Raw genomic sequence first — 18,240 nt, 5'->3', positions numbered from 1 at the left:
CCTAGGCATGGGAGGAGAGCTAGAGTGGGTGAGATGGCAGCTACGCAGTCATGCCATACGAATGGTGTGACTTCCTTTGCCATCTTGAAAAGTAAATGCCAAATAGAGAAGGACCTCGAGCAGACAGGTCTCATTCTGCAACCGTGATCTTTGAAAGAGTCCTTCACTGACAAAGTTTCTGGGGAAATTACTCAGGCATGACTCCTACCTTTGGGTGGCTGTTTGCCCTTTTACCTTTTGTGAAGCTCATGGCAAGAATTAGCGACATCAGCACCAGAAATGCCAGCTCATCTCCCCACTTTTCTCCTGAGGCCTTCCTGTGATCTGGCCAGAACCTGACTCATCAGTGATCCATAGAATCTCATGGTGGGACTGCCACATATCAGATTGGATCTCCTGTTCCTTGTATAAGGAGATTTTTCTCTTTCTGTTCCAAGGCAGTCACTGTTTACCCTTAAAAACATGACCACGTAAGCGTGGTCACTGTATTTTACCAAAGAAATGCAATAAAATTAATGGACCTACTGGTCCACTGAAGATTTCTTGATGAGAATGGGGATCACACTTCTTTCAGCCTAACTCCCCATGAAGGTGCTTGCTATGGCAATGTACTCATAGGAATACCACCTAGTCCATTCTTTGGTCTCAGATAGTGGTCAATTACCATTGCTCAAGAAAGTAAGGATGAGGCAAGTACCTAGTTCAGGGTTGTTGCAATTCAGTTCTGAATATGGCGTTTGTGCTTAAGCAAAGACATAAAATTATGACCCAGTGAGGACAACATACTCTTTAGCTACCATTTATTTTTTGGTGCCTGCTGGCAGTGTCCTCATACTTCCACAGAATGAAGCTGATTCACTGGGACTTCAGCTGCAAAAGGTAAGATTATTCTGAGCAACTGCCACATCAGGTTATCCATGTTGCCTCTGTGGAGACACAAACCCTCAGTGAAAATAGAACAGTAGTGCCCGTATTTCAACAAATTCCAATTTAGATGTTGATAGTGTAATTGTTCTTGAAAGATTGAAAGTATATCCTTAAATACAGCAATGTCAAACAAAGCACAAATCCTCTGATGCTTAGTGAATACATAGGACCAAATATACTTTTCAAACAGATATTTTCAAATTTACTGTCATCAATAAGCCTACACAAGCATGACTGAAAAGAAAACTGTCTCTCAAATGCTGGTCTCTAATGAAACTCTAGTTAATATGCACCTATGTTGAAAATGTATATGCTGGTTGATTCTTTTCTCTACCATATCCAGTTGTAGAAATATTTTACCTATGGATTCTTTTACAGGTCAAGCATCCATATGATTCTTTTTGAAAGCCCTGGGTAGTACTGGTAAACCAAAAGTTCGAGCTGAAGCTTTACAGGAAAACACCAACACTAGTATTCTTCATCTTTGCTCAGAAATCCTGTTTACATCAATACTGTCTGACCAAATTGATCTTTTATGACCTGGTGACCTGCCTGGTGGATGAGGGGAAGGCTGTGGATGTGGTCTATCTGGACTTCAGCAAAGCCTTTGACACCGTCTCCCACAGCACACTCCTGAAAAAGCTGCAGCCCACAGCTTGGACAGGGGCACTCTGTGCTGGGTTAGGAACCGGCTGGATGGCTGGGCCCAGAGAGTGGTGGTGAACGGGGCTGCATCCAGTTGGCCACCGGTCACTAGTGGTGTCCCCCAGGGATCAGTGTTGGGCCCAGTTCTGTTTAATATCTTTATCGATGATTTAGATGAGGGGATTTAGTCTACCACTAGCAAATTTGCAGGTGACACCAAGTTGGGGAGTGTGTTGATCTGCTGGAAGGCAGGAGGGCTCTGCACAGGAACCTGGACAGATTAGAGAGTTGAGCTGATTCCAATGGGATGAGGTTCAACAAGGCCAAGTGCCGGGTCCTGCACTTTGGCCACAACAACCCCATGTAGCACTACAGGCTGGGCACAGAGTGGCTGGAGAGCAGCCAGGCAGAAAGGGACCTGGGAGTTTGGATTGACAGGAAGCTGAACATGAGCCAGCAGCGTGCCCAGGTGGCCAAGAAGGCCAATGGCATCCTGGCCTGGATCAGGAACAGTGTGGCCAGCAGGACCAGGGAAGTGATTCTTCCCCTGTACTCTGCGTTGGTGAGGCCACACCTGGAGTACTGTGTCCAGTTCTGGGCCCCTCAGTTCAGGAAGGATATTGAGGTGCTGGAGCAGGTCCAGAGAAGAGCAACAAGGCTGGTGAAGGGACTGGAGCACAAGTCCTATGAGGAGAGGCTGAGGGAGCTGGGGCTGTTCAGCCTGGAGAAGAGGAGGCTCAGGGGGGACCTCATCACTCTCTACAACTCCCTGAAAGGAGGTTGTAGCCAGGTGGGAGTTGGTCTCTTCTCCCAGGCAGCTATCAGTAAGGCAAGAGGACATGGTCTTAAGCTCTGCCAGGGGAGGTTAGATATTAGGAAGAAATTCTTTACAGAGAAGGTAATCAGGCATTGGAATGGGCTGCTCAGGGAAGTGGTGGATTGTCCGTCCCTGGAGGTTTTTAAGATGAGACTGGATGTGGCACTTAGTGCTATGTCTAGTAACCACGGCAGTGTTGGATCAAGGGTTAGACTTGGTGATCTCAGAGGTCCTTTCCAACCCAGCTGATTCTATGATTCTATCTACATCTACAAAATTATTCAAGATGATAGATTGAGGAATACCCCATATGATGACAGATAATAGAAAGTTGGAAGGAGCACACTGCAGCTTATTTCTTTTTTCTGGCTGATCTCTGAAATGCTTTGGAGCACATCTGAAATAATTAAGATGAATAGTGCATATCTTGTTTCCTAAAAAGATTTTAAAATTTGTAGGGATTGTTATTTTGTCTTGAGTGACTACTACCTGTGTCACAGGTCTGATTAACTCCTGTCAGTGTAAGGTTACTTATACATGCTCAATCAGTATTTCTGTTGGTGGCAGTAGTCTGCTTCACTTTTTCCACAACAAAAATTGCTTAAAAAGACAATAGACTGAATGAATTTCTGGTAGTTCATTTAGCGGTGTTTCACTGTATATTCTGTCAGAGACAAAAAGGGATGAATGGGAGGAATTGCTAACGCTGCATACTTTCAGGCAATGAATAAATGAGTCAGTTAATTAGTTGTGCCTGGTGTAATTTCTCTAAAAGATTTAGTTGCTGAAGTTTATAGCAATGACAGAATTGAAGGAACAAAACCAAGCTGAATGATTATGCTGTAACTCACAGAAAGCACAGAGCTCAGTCGCCATGTACGTTTGGAGCTCTTTTCCACTTTGAAATATGTTTGTAAAACAAAATATGCATTTTGAACAATGTTAATACTCATTTCATGCTGATTTTTTTTTCTGACATTGAGGCTTTCTGGGCTGACTATTACCCACCAGTATGAGCAGTCAGTAATGCTGCATTCTCTTATCCTGAATTGCAATGGGAGTGGATGGTTGATATGGACTTTCTCCAGTGGGAACGTCTCTGTGTCATTAGCTGATGTATGCGCCATCAGCTGTGATGTATGCAGAATGTTGAGGTACATATAGACAATCTTAGAGACCTGTTATCATTTAGGTGCATCTTAACAACATAAGGACAGTGGGAGAGGATGCTGCTTGGCTGGTTTTGCCCTCATTCTGTCTGACATCCAAAGCAAAACTGAGGGTCAACACTGTTGCAGTCCCAACAGAAATGTGTATTGAAAATTTATATTGAAAAGCATATTGAAACATCCATGACAGAATCATAAAGAAAAAGAAACTTATAACACTAATTCACTATGTTCACAGTGTTTTAACCATGAATTGTGATAAAAATGTTAAGGTATTTTCTTCTTTATGCACAGTTTTCCTCATCTAGGCACAATGTCTCATCATAGCTATACCTAAGAAAGAAGATAATGGAATTTTGTCAATGCCTTAAACTCACAGACTTATAGGTCAAACCCAAAGGGACCAAATACAGGCTAGCCTAGTCTGACCTCCTATGAAACAGTTGCCAGAAGGCGGCAGCCAGGACCTATACGCTACAGTTTCCTTCTCTGCCTATCAGAACAGCCAATACAGTGACTTTAGCCTGCTGTAAGCACATCACTGAGAAAATTGCGTGGAAGAGCTGCCACAATTGAAATTGTACTAAAGATCATATATATGTATATATATTTAATAGGAAAAGAATCCCCTCCCAACTCGCAAGGGAATGGGAATACAGTGATTGCCCTACTGACAATAAAAACACCTTGTTGCATAGCTGTTTAAATCCCGGTGACATTGTCAGAGAAGGAGCTCTGCCTTCCAGAATTATGGCAGCTCTGTACTTTGGGGAACAAGGTACAGAGGTGCCACTCCAATTTCTGATTCCTCGGACTTACGAGAATAAAATCAGATCAGTACATTCAGTTGGTACCTCACAGGAGAATGCATTTCTTCAACAAACTTTTGGTGGTTGAAGATCGTGACTTTACAACAAAGGCTTATACCAATTCAGAAATCAATTTATCAGTGTTTCTACAGCTCAGTTTCTTTCACAAACTACAGATCTTCCACATTTATCCCTCATTTGCTTAACTTTGGCCATCCTTGACTGCAGTGGTATACTCCTATTCTTCCCTCCTGGTTTGTTTCCAAGCTAGCAAAAAAGTCTCATTCTTTGTTTTTGACCATGACTGTTTCTACTTGAGTTGGTGCTGCCCCCAATGTTTCTGCTGTTCATAACTGCATCTTTAATTTAGAAGTACTGATAAGCCATAGGCTTTATGCCTTGATAGATCCCACACTGGTTAGGTTGTAATGTTTAGGATTTGGGTAAGTCTCTGGCCAGCCCCTTAGATTGCAATTAATTTGAGTGCTCAGGAGGATTGTGAAAGCTCTGTGGCTGTTCCAGACCCAGCAGATTCTGCAGCAAGAAGGACCTCGGGGATTTATCAACGAATCTAGAGTAGTTCAGAGTTCCTTGGTTAATAAAATCTAAAATAAAATGTTGGTTATCAACATTATAATTACACAGTTACACAAGTTAATTCAATCTGATTAGAAACAGCCCTGTGAAGAAACCACATGTTTTACCTCTTTTTAAATGGTTACAGTGAAACAACTTCTCACAGCTCCTATCTAGGGAGGAAAAAAAATAGCTAAAACCAAAGAAAAACACTCAGACTTTCAGCTTGTTCCCCTGTGTGATGTGGGGAAGCAGTGAAGAGAGAGAAAAGGGTCTTGCTTCTCCCCTTTTCCTCATTTATTAGACTCTAATATTTCTAGCTACAAGGAGGACTAAATAAAAAACATATTATCTGTGGTTTTTAACATTAGATCAGCTGAAAACTGTCCTCCTTTACTAGGAAGTGCCTATATTTGCCAACAATTCTTTGTGTCTGACTCATTTCCTTACTACCTCTCACCCCTCCTCTGTTTTCTCTTAAGGGATTGACTTTCCTCCACCTCAAACAAAAATAATTTCTTTGGCATATGAAGGTCAAGGACTGGTCTTCTAATGTCTGCCTGCTTGCATGCCTATCTCTCTCTCTCCCCCTGTCTCCTTCTATCTGTCTACTTCTCTAAGGCATCTATCCTTGTAGGCTCTTGTACCACATAAAACAGGTTTTGCTTCAAATTAAGGCACTTCTTTTTTTTCAAAGAAGGTGAACCTAGATGTGCCACTTAAGATTTCCATATTTAGTGATGTGACCAAGAAGTCTACCTGTGCTCTGCAAACCTGACTCAGTAGTCGAACAGTAACTTAAAGCAGTATGTAACAGCAGAAAAGATTTAAGACGTCTCTCAGCTCAAAGTTGAGTATCAAAGCGCTCTTCCTCCTTCGTGAAAAGTTTGAAGGGGCAAGAGCTGCTTCAATGGGCTATTCTCTCTCAGATCCAATAATATATCATGAATAAGAGAAAGGTAGCATGTCCATTGTTCTCTATTTTGATGATGCCCAAAGCTTGAAGGATGCTCTTTGTGCATTAAGTGGGTACTGAAAGAATTTAACGTTGTCCTTATACTGCCTTTTTCTTTTTGAACAGGAGACAACTTTATGGTATATGATATACAGAAGGTAAAGCACAGAAGAAAAACAGCTGCAACCTACGTAGGGTAGGCAAGCATGCTTTCAGCCCTGCATTTTTATGATTTAACCAACAAGGGAGTAAAGGGTGGAACACAAAAACTGCAGCCTTTCTGCTAGCTAAAAAAACAGATGCCAAGGCAATTAGTCAACCCAGAACAAGGAAAAGCCAAGCTTTTTAAGGAAGCAAGAAACCTTTAACATCTTCAAATCCCATTACTCAGTAGTGGCTTTTTGTTTCCACTCTGAGAGTATATTTTCACTCTCCATTTTAGATTTTCACTTACTAAATAATCTACGTCTAAATTACTAAATAATCTGCAACTTTTAGACTGCTTTTTCTTCTGGCACTGTGTATCATCTCAGAGATAAGTATTGTAGATAAATTGGTTCATCAGAGTAGGATGGAAAGCAAAAAAGTTGTAGAGTAGAAGAGTGACCAGGGAAGAACTCTGGAATTTCTGTATCCTATAGATGATCAGTAGGCTAGGATGACATTTTATCTTTTATAATCAGGGCTCAAATAGAAGAAGAAGCTCAAATGTGAGTAGAGACTTCGTTATTCATCCTTAGATATAGTAATAGAGCCTGGTCTTCAGGGAACACAAAAACTTCTTTAATTGCTTTTCAGAATTGAAATCCTGGTGTGCAGAGTGGCAGCCTAAAGAGATGCCTTTTTCTAAACTCTTGCTTTGCAAATGCTGCTGTCCAGGACAGTGAGGGAACTGGTTAAAATGCTATGTAAACTTTACAGAATTTGTAGAAAGAGATACTGAAATTATAGACTGTAAGTCTTCTCACAACAATGTCAACTCTAAGAGTAATGCTTATTCAGTTGGGAATGGTAAACATGACTACTATCAAAACATACTTCCTGCCAGTACTAAGCTGTGCAGGGTTTTACTTATTACTCCTAGAGGGTTATTCACACCATCAAATTTGGACATCTCACTTAGGTATGATTCAGAGGATCAACACTACATTCCTTAAAGAGTCAGCAGAGAGATGAGGGCACTTCCCAGGCACACAGTAATTTGTGTAATTAGGTCAGATGCCTAATGCTACATAAAGTGTATGGTTCGTCTGCTTCCTGCAAGGGCCTTGCTGGCCTTGCTAATCCTATGATAGCTTCCCTGGATGAGATTTCCTTGGGGTGACAAATGTGTCCATTTCTCCTTTCCCTGCCATCACAGCCTCAGCTATCAAAACCCATCCTTTCATTTTTGCTTCTTACTGCTGTGACCATTCTGTACTTTGCTCCCTTCCCACAACAATCATGAGGATGAGAATTGTGCAGAGGGTGGCAGTGGTGGGGATGGTAAAGGCAGGGACAGGTATGAGCATTAAGGATGCAAACAACCATACACAGGTGTAATGAACATTGTGGATGCAAAGTGCAGCTGCTCCTGATGTCACCCTGATCAGTAGCCTTGGCTTTCCCTGTTCTCTGCTTTGCTGTACCTGTCAGCTCCTGAGACCCTTTTTAAGTGTTGGTAAACTGCAGGAAAAGGTACAGGAGGAATATATGTAGCTATGGTCTGCTGTGTTCAATATATGAGCTGAATCAAATGTCTCTATGTGGCATGAAAGCATGCTGCAAGCACGCCTCCCTGCATTTCAAACATTTTGGTAACTGGTAGCATGAACTACTCAGGAAACATTTGCTCCTCCATAGAAAGTTTAGAGAAAAGTGCAAACAGTAATTTCAATGTCAAAAAAGCAACATCTCCACAGAACCAACTGTGACTATTATTCTTTATACAGACTGAAAAAATAAGGTGAAGAAACAGACCATGAAATACTATAACTAAAATTGCAGATGTCTGTTTAGCCCAGAATGCTATTGGTCCAATGCTCAGAGCTAAAGCCGAGAGTACCTGAAAGTGCACAAATGCTTAGTTGTAAAAACAATAATCAAAAGCATAGCGTCTGGCTACAGGAGCAACTCCAGCTCTAAGAGGGCTGGGGAAAATTAACCCTACATTTTGTAGACTACTATACCTTTAAATTGTTAATATAAGTTCAGCAAAAGATATTGCCATAGGCATGACCAATTTTAAATGCTGTATTTGCATTAACTATGTTTTAAAATAACAGTCTGGGTAAATTAGTCCCATTTGGACCACATCTGCTCTTTCTCAGTTCCTGGGACTCTGATGTATCAGAAATGAATGTGAATGGAAGATTTTGAAGTTGCCTTAGTCTCCAGAAAAACCTTTTTACTCCTTTACCACTTTAAATAAGATATATGATAATAATGTTTTCAAGTGTAATTTTAGATCATAAAGTTTTCTTGTGATATTGCACCATGTAGTCTGGGCTTTATCAATCTGGCTTTGGTTACCAATAGCGCTAAATGGGAAAAACAAAACTCCACATGACTCAATGATGCTTGAAAATAGTTAAATCACAGTCCACAATAAGATTTTAGAATTCAATACAATACATTTTCTGAAGTTGAGCTCACTTTCATTAGAGCAGTGGTAAAGCAGCAGCACTAGAAGGAGTTCATGGGCACAGTGGGCCAAATGGCCCCACTCAGGGCAGGACAGAGGTTGCCATGAGTGGCAGCACTGCCCTTGGAGCACTGGAAGGTGATGGGGTCCCACAGCTCTTGAGCACTAACACACTGTACATCACATTGGGACAATTGAACCATGGTGGTTGGGGGTGGAAACTGCATGATCCTGGAAAGACACAGCAGTTGCAGGGAAATAGTTTGCAGAGGCCCATAGAAGGCAGGTGAAGTGCCTGCTTCTGTCACGTAGTTGTCTCATCCTCAGTTTCTTAGTGTTTAAATATGATTAAACTTCTCCATTGCCTGCAGAGCTCAGTTTCACTGCTTTCATCTCCATGCTGTCTTGCAGAGCAGAGCAGCACCTCTGCCCTTCTACCTTGTCAAGAACAATCACAATTTGATTTCTTCTCTGGAAACCAGTGTTTTAGTAAGGGTTGGGTGCAGTAGTCAAAGGCCTGGTGACTCAGCTTATGAATATCAGTGAAGAAATGGATGCATGAGTTCCTTTCTTCTTGGTTTTCTCCTTCATGACTCAGCAAATCCAGCACCAAGTACTGGCAGTTGTGGTAACAGCTCTGGGACCTGTCTTCTTGGCTTGAACTGGGGAAAATTCAGTGAGAGTTCAGACAAGCACAGACCAGATGTCATGATCTGAATGCTATGAAATCTTGCAATCTAATTTAAAACAAAGACTTTGGAGTAAATTAAGTATAAGAAGAAAGGATCTTTCCTCATCTTCAAGATCAGTCTTGAAGTTTTTTGCACTCTCTCACTGTGCACAGTTGCTTGTTGTATCATCATCTTGGCAAATGTTAAACATGAAACCAGGATCATTTGGAGCAGAAGACAGTTGTGCTTTTACACAGAGTTCATTCTTGCAGAGGACTTGGACACACACCATATTGTGTATGAGTGTGCAGAGAACATAGTGTTAGAAAAAGAAAAAAAAATCACCAAGAAGTGCTGTGAGAGTACTTTTGCTCATAGAGCTGGTAATTCTAGATGATAGTAATTTTGGCTCTCCCTTCAAAGTCTCTAGCAATAGAAAATCAAAATAGAAATCAAAACAGGAAGGACAAAGGAAGATGAAAGAGAGAAATATTAATGATAAATTGAAAAATTGTACACATGAAACTATTCAATTCAGAACTGAAGACAAAATGATTGCCAAGTAATATTTTAGTCAACCAGTATGTCTCCCTGCCTTTTACACAAAGGCCAGAGATTAAAGTAACTAAGTCCTACTTAGATGCAGTGTATTTTCAATTTCAGAGGAGAAAGAGACTCCAAGACATCTATTTCCTGAAGATTAAATGCTTTGCATGAATCTTAATTTCCACCAAGAAAACAAAGACATAAAATGGAATCTGAATGTTATTTACAGAGGGAAACTTTGGATAATGTGCATGAAGGTTTCAAAGCCTCAAATATGTAGACTGGGATCTTTTAGAAATTAAATCATACTTGCTAACTGTAGAAAACCAGTGGAAAGAACTCAAAAGAGCAAAATGGCAAACAACTGTTGGAAGGGAGCAGCAGGCAGAGAACAAGTGCCTATTAGAATCACAGTCATACGATGGCTTGAGTTGGAAGGGACCTTAAAGATCATATAGTTCTAATCCCCCTGCCATGGGCAGGGATGCCACTCACTAGATCAGGTTGTTCAGGGCCCCATCCAGGCTGGCCTTAAACACTTCCAGAAATGGGGCATCCACAACTTTGGGCTTCACTACTCTCTGAGTAAAGAATTTCTTCCTAATATCTAATCTAAATCTGCACTAATTCTGTTTAAAACCATTGCCCTTTGTCCTGTCTCTATCTGCACATATAAAAAGTCCTTCTCCATCCTTTTTATAAGCCCCTTTAAGGTACTGGAAGGCTGCTAAAATATCTCTCCAGAGAGATCTTCTGTTCTCCAGTCTGGACAAGATCTCTCAGCCTATCTTCATAGGATCTTCTTTTCATTCTGTGATCATTCATCATAGTCCATAATAGTTTGTGAAATTAAATTATTATTGATGCTTTGACTGAAAAAATAATCCCTGGAGCAAGAGAACAATCAGGACCTCTAAATAAAAAGCCTTGTTCTCACATATTTTTTTTCCTGTGTTTCATTTCTTTGCTATTAAAGCAGCAGCATGGTCATCTAAAAAATGCTGGAAACCTTTGCTCTTCAGCAAGTGCAATGGCAGCTGCAGCAAAAAGATTGGACTTCCTGTTGGTTCCTTTCATCCACTGCAGAGGGGAAGAAGCTGCAGGCTTCAGGATCTGTTGGTCTGAGTTCTGGGATATCCCATGGACACCCTGGCTCACAGGATGAGGCTCTTGGTATCTGCTTTGACATGGGAGCCTACTGCAACCTCAGAAACATTGCATTACCCTCCAGGATACCAAATAGGGACCTTTGTAGGCCTCTGCCCCTTTTGTGAGCCTTGCAAGGATGTCTCGGAGGCTGAATGGAGTCTTGCGTGGAACCAGGTGCCTATATATCTCACCTATGCTGTCCTTAGTATCTGGTGGTAGATATCACACTCAGACCCAGATGGAGAAAGAAAATAAGTGGGGCTCCCTTTTGGAGACTAGATCTGTTTCACCCATGCTTTTTTTTGAGAAAAACTGGAAATATTTTTGATAGTATATATAGCAAACATTTTGAGAAAGAGTAGAAAAATACTGAGGGAGATATGTTGTTCTTAACAGGTGACAATACAGATGATTAAACATTAAAAATTCAGTGTGCAAGATGATTTTTGAACTGTTTTTGTGATTTCATTAAAATCATTTCAGATATGATCCAGGTCTGAATCTTGCACTAATTTTCTTCAAAGATAGTTTAAAAATAGGTCAAAATCTATTTTAACTCATAAAGAAATTAATATTTTTTAGTAAATCCTAAGAAAATTCATTTTTACCTAAAAAGCGTATGTGGTATTTCTGAGTCTGATCCGTTGAATTTTTCATGGACAATAGTAGCAATTGTTTTCTTTCCTTTTGTTACAAAGTTTGACACACCCATCGGTATGGTAGACCCATAATCTGCCTCCTTAAGACTAGTGACTGTAGATCAGCAGTAGGACTCTTATACAAATTCTGAGGCCAAAGAGCATTTTTTTCATTCTTGATAATGTATGAAGTTAACACAACTCTGCCAGGAGCAAACACCTAAGCCTCTGTGTACAAATATTGGGCAGGCAGGTAAGACATATTTCGACTTGTCAGGTTGTTTCACTTTCTAAAAGCAGTAATTTGGAAAATGGAAAAATATATTAATAGAAGCCAACTCTTCCACAATATGTGCCAAAAGCCTCTTTAAATACAGACCTAAAACTTTTTTCTTTAATCTTGTTGGGGTTTTTGTCTTCTTTTCTTTTTCCTTTCCTTCCTTTTCTTTCTTGTGAAAATTGCAGAATTACCACCTGTTTTCATCACCATGTATGTTCATACTTGTTTGAATGTGAGTCAAACATTAGTCTGTAATTTAATTGAAGGCTATAAGGTTTATGTTGGGCTGAGTGATAAGCAGCTGCATGTTGTGCCTGTCGCCTTGAATCAGAAAAAAAACAAAAAAGGGGTGCAGCATTTCAAGTGAATATGAAACTGGTTTTTGTGAAATATCAAAGGTTAGTTTTTCTTCACCTTCACAAAGGTCCATATTGTAGGTGGGAAGACTTTGTCCTCCTTGTTTTCTCTATGAATTGGTTAGGAAAAGTTCTAAATTTTCAGCCACTGAGGAGCTAATGTACATTGTTCACAGAAAGTCAAGAAACCAATGTGTTAAAGGAACTTCTGCAATTATAGTTGTTCATAGACCCAAAACATTAATTTGAAGCACTAGAAATATAATATTGATCACCATGCAGGTATATTATCTTTCTTAACCTTAAATACCTTAAAAGAAAAGGGTCATAATGATGATTTAATTCATTATCCCAATTCTGTTTCCATCCTTTATTGTTACACTTGATAAAATATAAATATAACATCCTTTATTTCACCCTAAGCATTGAAATGGTTTACTGGATCAGCAACTGAATATACCTACTCATGTCTCTGTGACCAATACATAGATAGTCAGCCAAAAAAACTTATTACATTTTAGGATTTCAGTTCCCGATTAATTCAGACTGCAAAATGCAAAATCCTACTGGATTTTTGCTTTGGGTTGTGTTTAGGACCTTAGCTGAAAAGAAAAATAAGGTTCTTTTTCCAAAATGGGGTGGGAGGGTTGTCCCTCTTAGTGGAATGGAAGGACTCTCACTCAAAATTCAGTGTCTTTCAATCAACTGCCATAAGGGTATAGCTACCTAAAAGGAGACCCCACTCCCACCAGGGGTGCTGTCCCCATTGCCCTTTCAACTCTTGGCAGAAGCACTCTCTAAAGAAAGCAAAGAGTGCTTCTACTCAAGACTTCAGAAAGATTTCCAAAATAGTGCTGATTAGCTTATCACCATTTGGAAAGACTTATTATACGCTATTGGAGTCCATCTTCCGTGGCTGCCCCAAAACCATCATCAACAGAGGTCATTGCCCAGAGACATGGCCAGACAAATGAAGCAGTTTGGAAATTAACAGCAGCCACTGGAAAAGAACTGCCAAGAACATAGAAAACAATTACAACAGTAATGATCAACCCTGCATGTAAAGAGTTCATGTTTCAAAGACTGGTGAAGCCAGGAAACACAAATAAGCTATGGAAATGTGCGCTTACTCAAAATGTCCTGGTTTTCAGGTGGCAGGCACACAACAGTAGATTTAAATAAGTAAGTTTATACCTTCCACGTATTAGCACAGCTATTTTATTACTTGGAAAAGTTCTGAAATAGTTGTGTTTGCTTATTTTGCTTTTACAATTATTTTCTAATTACAAACTATTACTGATGTATTTTAAGAACAATTTGCTTTGTCGCTGAATGCTAAAGACAAGTAAAATACTTTGCTTAGAGAAATCTGGAAATTTTTTTATTTCTTCTGCCTGGGGAATTACAGATGTTTCAGTGTTCTTCATGCTTCATTTACAGACATTGGCCTTTAACATATTTTAGCCCAAGGATAAAAAACCAAAAACAATTTCAAAAAAAAATTTAGAAAGAAGCAGTTCTTGCTTCTTGCCAAATGTCAGTGCATCCTTGGGTTTGGGGAACAGCCTTGTTTTACAGGAGAAAAAAAAAAATAAGGATATGCTGGTACCGGTTAGGAACATATTAGTACAACACTAATTATAAACTGGAATGCGTCAGAATGAAATGAGTTATGATCTGGCGAGGATCTGCAAACTATAGTCAGATACTCAATAAAGTTTAGACATGCAGCTGTGAATACTTCTGGATCCTTGCCACCTTTTATTAGTGGCGCCCAGCAATGCTGCTGAATTTAAGGGTCTGTCAGCATTTCCATTATAAAACCCCACTTTTTTAGGTCTTGTAACTTGCCCATTTTAAATCACATCAAGTTCAAACTTGTCATTAAAATTGTCAGAAATGATTTCTTTTCATAAACAAATGTTACTTAGAGTTTTGATCTGCCTTTGTTTTAGATTCAGAGAGGTAAAGAGAAGTAAGTAAGTGCATGTCGTATTTTATTAGGTATTTTATTTTTGCCATACTTAAAAAAAAACAACCCTCAAAAAAACAACAAAACTACAAAACAGGGCTTGAGTTCAAAAAATAAATATTTTTACCCCTTAGGGCTAATTCTAGGGTTTTCCACTGAAGCATAAGCAGAGAGTACAAAAATGGCATTACATTCTAACGTCTCAATCTTCTGTTTTGAATCTGACCAGCAGTTTCATATGAACTAACAAGATGGTTTGAATAAAACACCATCTGATTATCAACATTGTGCACTGTGGTTTCTTGTGTTTCTTTTATTGTTTTGTTCACATTTTAAATTTTACAGCAGACTTTTCATTTCACTACTGACTTGTTTTCTATCAAGGCCTCAAGTATTTTAGGCTGATGTTCATACAGTCCCAGAGCAATGCAGATTTACACCTAAGGACCTGATGCTCAACTGGTTAAACATTTTAAAACAATTCCTTATCACACTGACTTCCCTATTTCTATCTTCTTTCATGAAAAGAAAACAAGGAAAATTACTTGGACAGGTTAATTTTTTACATCCTTGGTCACTGGTGCCATGTAATGCATATAACTATGAAAGACATGCAGTTCTAGCCAGGGTTCCTGTGAATTGAGGTTGTATCTCGTTTTTGCACTGTATGCGCTGTGCAGGTGGTCAGAATAGGAATCAACCAATGAACTTCCTTAGGGAACCTTCACTTTTGTTCCCTTCTCTTCTACTTTGCTCTTAACATATATGAAAAACTGAAAAAAAGTAAATTATTCAGACTGAAATATACCACTGTTTTATGGTGACCATATAACAGCAAAAAACCCATGAGCTTTCAGTCTAGATGAGCCTGAAAATCTAAGCAGAAATTGAGGAAGGAAGGGCTTGTAGGGATCAAGAATTTTTTATTTTTTTTATGGCTGTATTCGATCTGAGGAACAAAGAGAAGCTTTGTTACTTACTGGAAACTTCTCAATAACTGTGGAAATTATTCTTTTCAAGATACAATAGATGACAGACACCTTCACATATTGTCAAGACATCACCTGGTCTCTCCTTTCCAAGTCATGCAGGCAAACCAAAACAAATGAAATATAATGAAAGCAGTGATGCCTACAGCTTTAGATATTGGAAGTATATCTGTCAGCCCACATGCAGTCCAACAGTTGCAGCCTCATCACAGCCAGGGCTGCTGCTCACCAAATCTGGGTATTCTGAGTAGTCTAGGGTCAGAATATGCAGCAAGTTCAGTTACCTGACCTGACATTCCCTATGGATTTCCCCTTATGTCTTGCTCCTGTCTCTTTAGTGATGGCCTCTGATCTCTTTAATTGCAGCCATGGTTTATAATCCTAGATTTGGCACGTCCCTGAGTTCCTCTGTATCACGCGTTTCATACCTGTTCTATGCCCTCAACCTTCATCTAAGGCTGGGCATGACTGTTGATATCCTATCTGACAAAAAGATAGACTGATCATCAGGAACTGATTTTGAGTTTTAACATGGCAAATTAAAGGTCATGTCATTGGTCTTAGCAAAAGAGTTAGCTAATGTGCTTAGCTTTAGTTTGCGCTAGGCTAACAGGAATTCAGGCTTGGTTACTACAGGTCATCTGATGCACAGTAACTGGTTAATCCACTTGTTACCTGATAGTGCATCTGAGACCTACCTTCAAAAATCCAGTCTCAAGTAATCCCTTCTTCTCCTCTAACTCTCCCTGAGCAATTGCCTCATTCTCCCCTGCTCACCCACCCACCCACCCTGCCCTCCCCCATCGCCCACCACCACCTATCACCAGCCTCCAAATCCCCTGAGAGGCAAGCATGGTCATTAGTTCCTTCAAAGATACATCAGAAACAGATCAAGTGTCTCTAAAACTCTGTGGGTTTCTAACAGGCAAAAGTAATGACTTGGATAGTATCATATCTGAACTATATTTGCAGCACACGCTGTGTGAGGTGTCACAAGCATCAGTAGCTGTGAGGATTCTGTGTTGAAGTTGAGGTTTTAGGGAACCATCATTTCCAGTCAATCCAAAGTCTCACCATTAGAATTTGTAAAGTCGGAGAACTCAGAACAGCTGGGTGTCTCAAAGAGCAGTAAATTAGCACCTTTTAAGCAAAACATAACTTAAGCACTTTGCCATGTTGAGTTTCATTAGTCAGTGTCTCTTGTTCATTCCCTTAAAGGGTTACATTCTCATAATTTAATTTACCCCTTTTATAAAGGGGTTCAGTCCCACCTTCCTTAGTCCAAATGGAGCAGTTTATTGGCATTTTTGCTCAAGGTATGAAATCAACATGTGGATTTTCAATGTGCTGAGCACTGGGTTGTTATTCAAAGCAGTCCAGGACTACTTATGAGGCAGCTCTTGAAAATCTGGCAGGCTGCGTAAAATACGGAACTATGAAGGTGGCAGCTCTAGCCTCCAGATCCTGGCCATGACCCATGGAGTGCTCTGATAGCCAAGGCATTATGGCACAAACAGCCCTACCATGGTTGCCCCTGCTCACTTGATCCCCCAGTAGAGAGGGGACTCTTACAGTGCCAAAATCACAGCAACAGGCACCCCAATTTTCAGACCACTAAAGCCTGGGGAAAGCTTCTCTTTGGCCTATATATTGTGTGTTCACTCTTTACCTTCAGCCAGGGGGACATTTTCTTGCCAAGTTCAGAAGAAGCTGATTAAAAATTTTTTTTGGCCTGGAAGAAAATAAGAACTTAGGCTGGCTTAAGCTGCAACAAAAGCGTCTGCATTTTTTCTGTATTCATAGTTCAAAAAGTAGCTTAAAGTATTAACATCCAAACATTTCTAGCCCTTGAGAAGCTGCTGATAGAAGAATGTTAGAGCAAATTATTGGAACGAAAAGGTTCTTAAAACTGTAATGCTGACTGACCAGGTAAGTAGGAGCAGTTGCAGTGGAAAAGTGTTGTGTTGTTGCACTGGTAGCCAGCTCCTGGGATCCTTCTCTTGGACCACATCTCCTCATGCTCTCTGCTCAGAGGAGTACAAAGGACAGGCCCATGGCTGGCACAGCCTTGAGCAGAAGCCTGGCATATCCAAGGGCCCACAGGGGCAGACAGCCTCCTGAGGGGCTCTGGCCAGCTCCCAGGGGCAGAACCACTGGTGAGGTGTCAAGCATAACCTTTCATCTTTCTCCAGTTGCTCATTTTCAAATGACTCTGTGAGACATTTTGCTGTTTCCCTGTCCAGAGCTGCTGCACAAACTGACCTCTCAGTGATGCCATGACAATTCTATGGTTTTCAAAAGGAACCATTCCTTCGTGGAGATGTGGCGAAAATGAATGCAGAGAATACCTGCTCACAAGGAAGCCAGACCTGGCTATCTGGGGCAGACAGCACCAGGGGACTTGACAACAGTTAGATTCCAGATCATTGCATGCAGCAGCAAGCTGTAAAGACAAGCCAAGTGCCCACACAATAATTTCCACCAGGAAATAATTTCATCAGGAGCAGTCTATGTGTCTGCAGCAAGTCTGTAGACGAAGCATAGAAGTCAGCCTCTAGGAAAGATAACACGACAGGAAAGGCCATATTGATGCAGCCTAAAATCCACACACTTCCCTATGGATGATAGAAGAGAAAAAAATTCTGATGTCTTGAGGAAGGTCTAAAGCACAGAGTGACACAGAGATAGTTAGTAGAAAACACTAGGTGCAAGAGGCTGTTCAGATAGGCACACTATTCCACATGGAAAACACAGTAAAAGACAAAAAATAAGTCACCTCTGTGAACATCAATTTCTGCTATCGGAATGGAACATTTAACTACCATGAATAGCTAATGCTTGTTTTAAATTAACATGGCCAGCTTCATCTGCTATCTAAAGTCATTGACTTTGTTTTATAGAATTATAGGGAAGGGTACAAATAACAAGGCTTAACACTGCTTAACTCTCATACAATGAACAGCTGAAAAAAAGAAATTGCCTGGACCATATCAGTGTATATGTCAAAATCTGGGAAATTATTTGCATTGGAAGGTTTAGTGAAAAAAAGCTGGCAAAGTTGAAAATCCTGACACCTTGAATGCACAAACAGCTGAGCCTATAGAAAGCAACAAGTCAC

General features: G+C 40.3%; 1 long non-coding RNA gene across 2 annotated transcripts in view; it reads right to left on the bottom strand.

Annotated features, from left to right (window-relative positions):
• LOC135407754 (uncharacterized) overlaps positions 1 to 17,281 on the bottom strand; it is a 61,113-nt gene extending 43,832 nt beyond the window's left edge. The window contains exon 1 of one of the 2 annotated variants that reach the window (XR_010427007.1): positions 17,049 to 17,281. This is a non-coding gene — a long non-coding RNA (uncharacterized LOC135407754). The remainder of the gene's footprint in view (positions 1 to 17,048) is intronic. The other variant, XR_010427006.1, reaches the window with a different exon arrangement.
• Positions 17,282 to 18,240: the final 959 nt, after the last annotated feature.

Source organism: Pseudopipra pipra, chromosome Z (genome assembly GCF_036250125.1).
Source record: "Pseudopipra pipra isolate bDixPip1 chromosome Z, bDixPip1.hap1, whole genome shotgun sequence".
Taxonomy (NCBI): Eukaryota; Metazoa; Chordata; class Aves; order Passeriformes; family Pipridae; genus Pseudopipra; species Pseudopipra pipra.
This window is presented reverse-complemented; position numbering and strand designations above follow the sequence as displayed.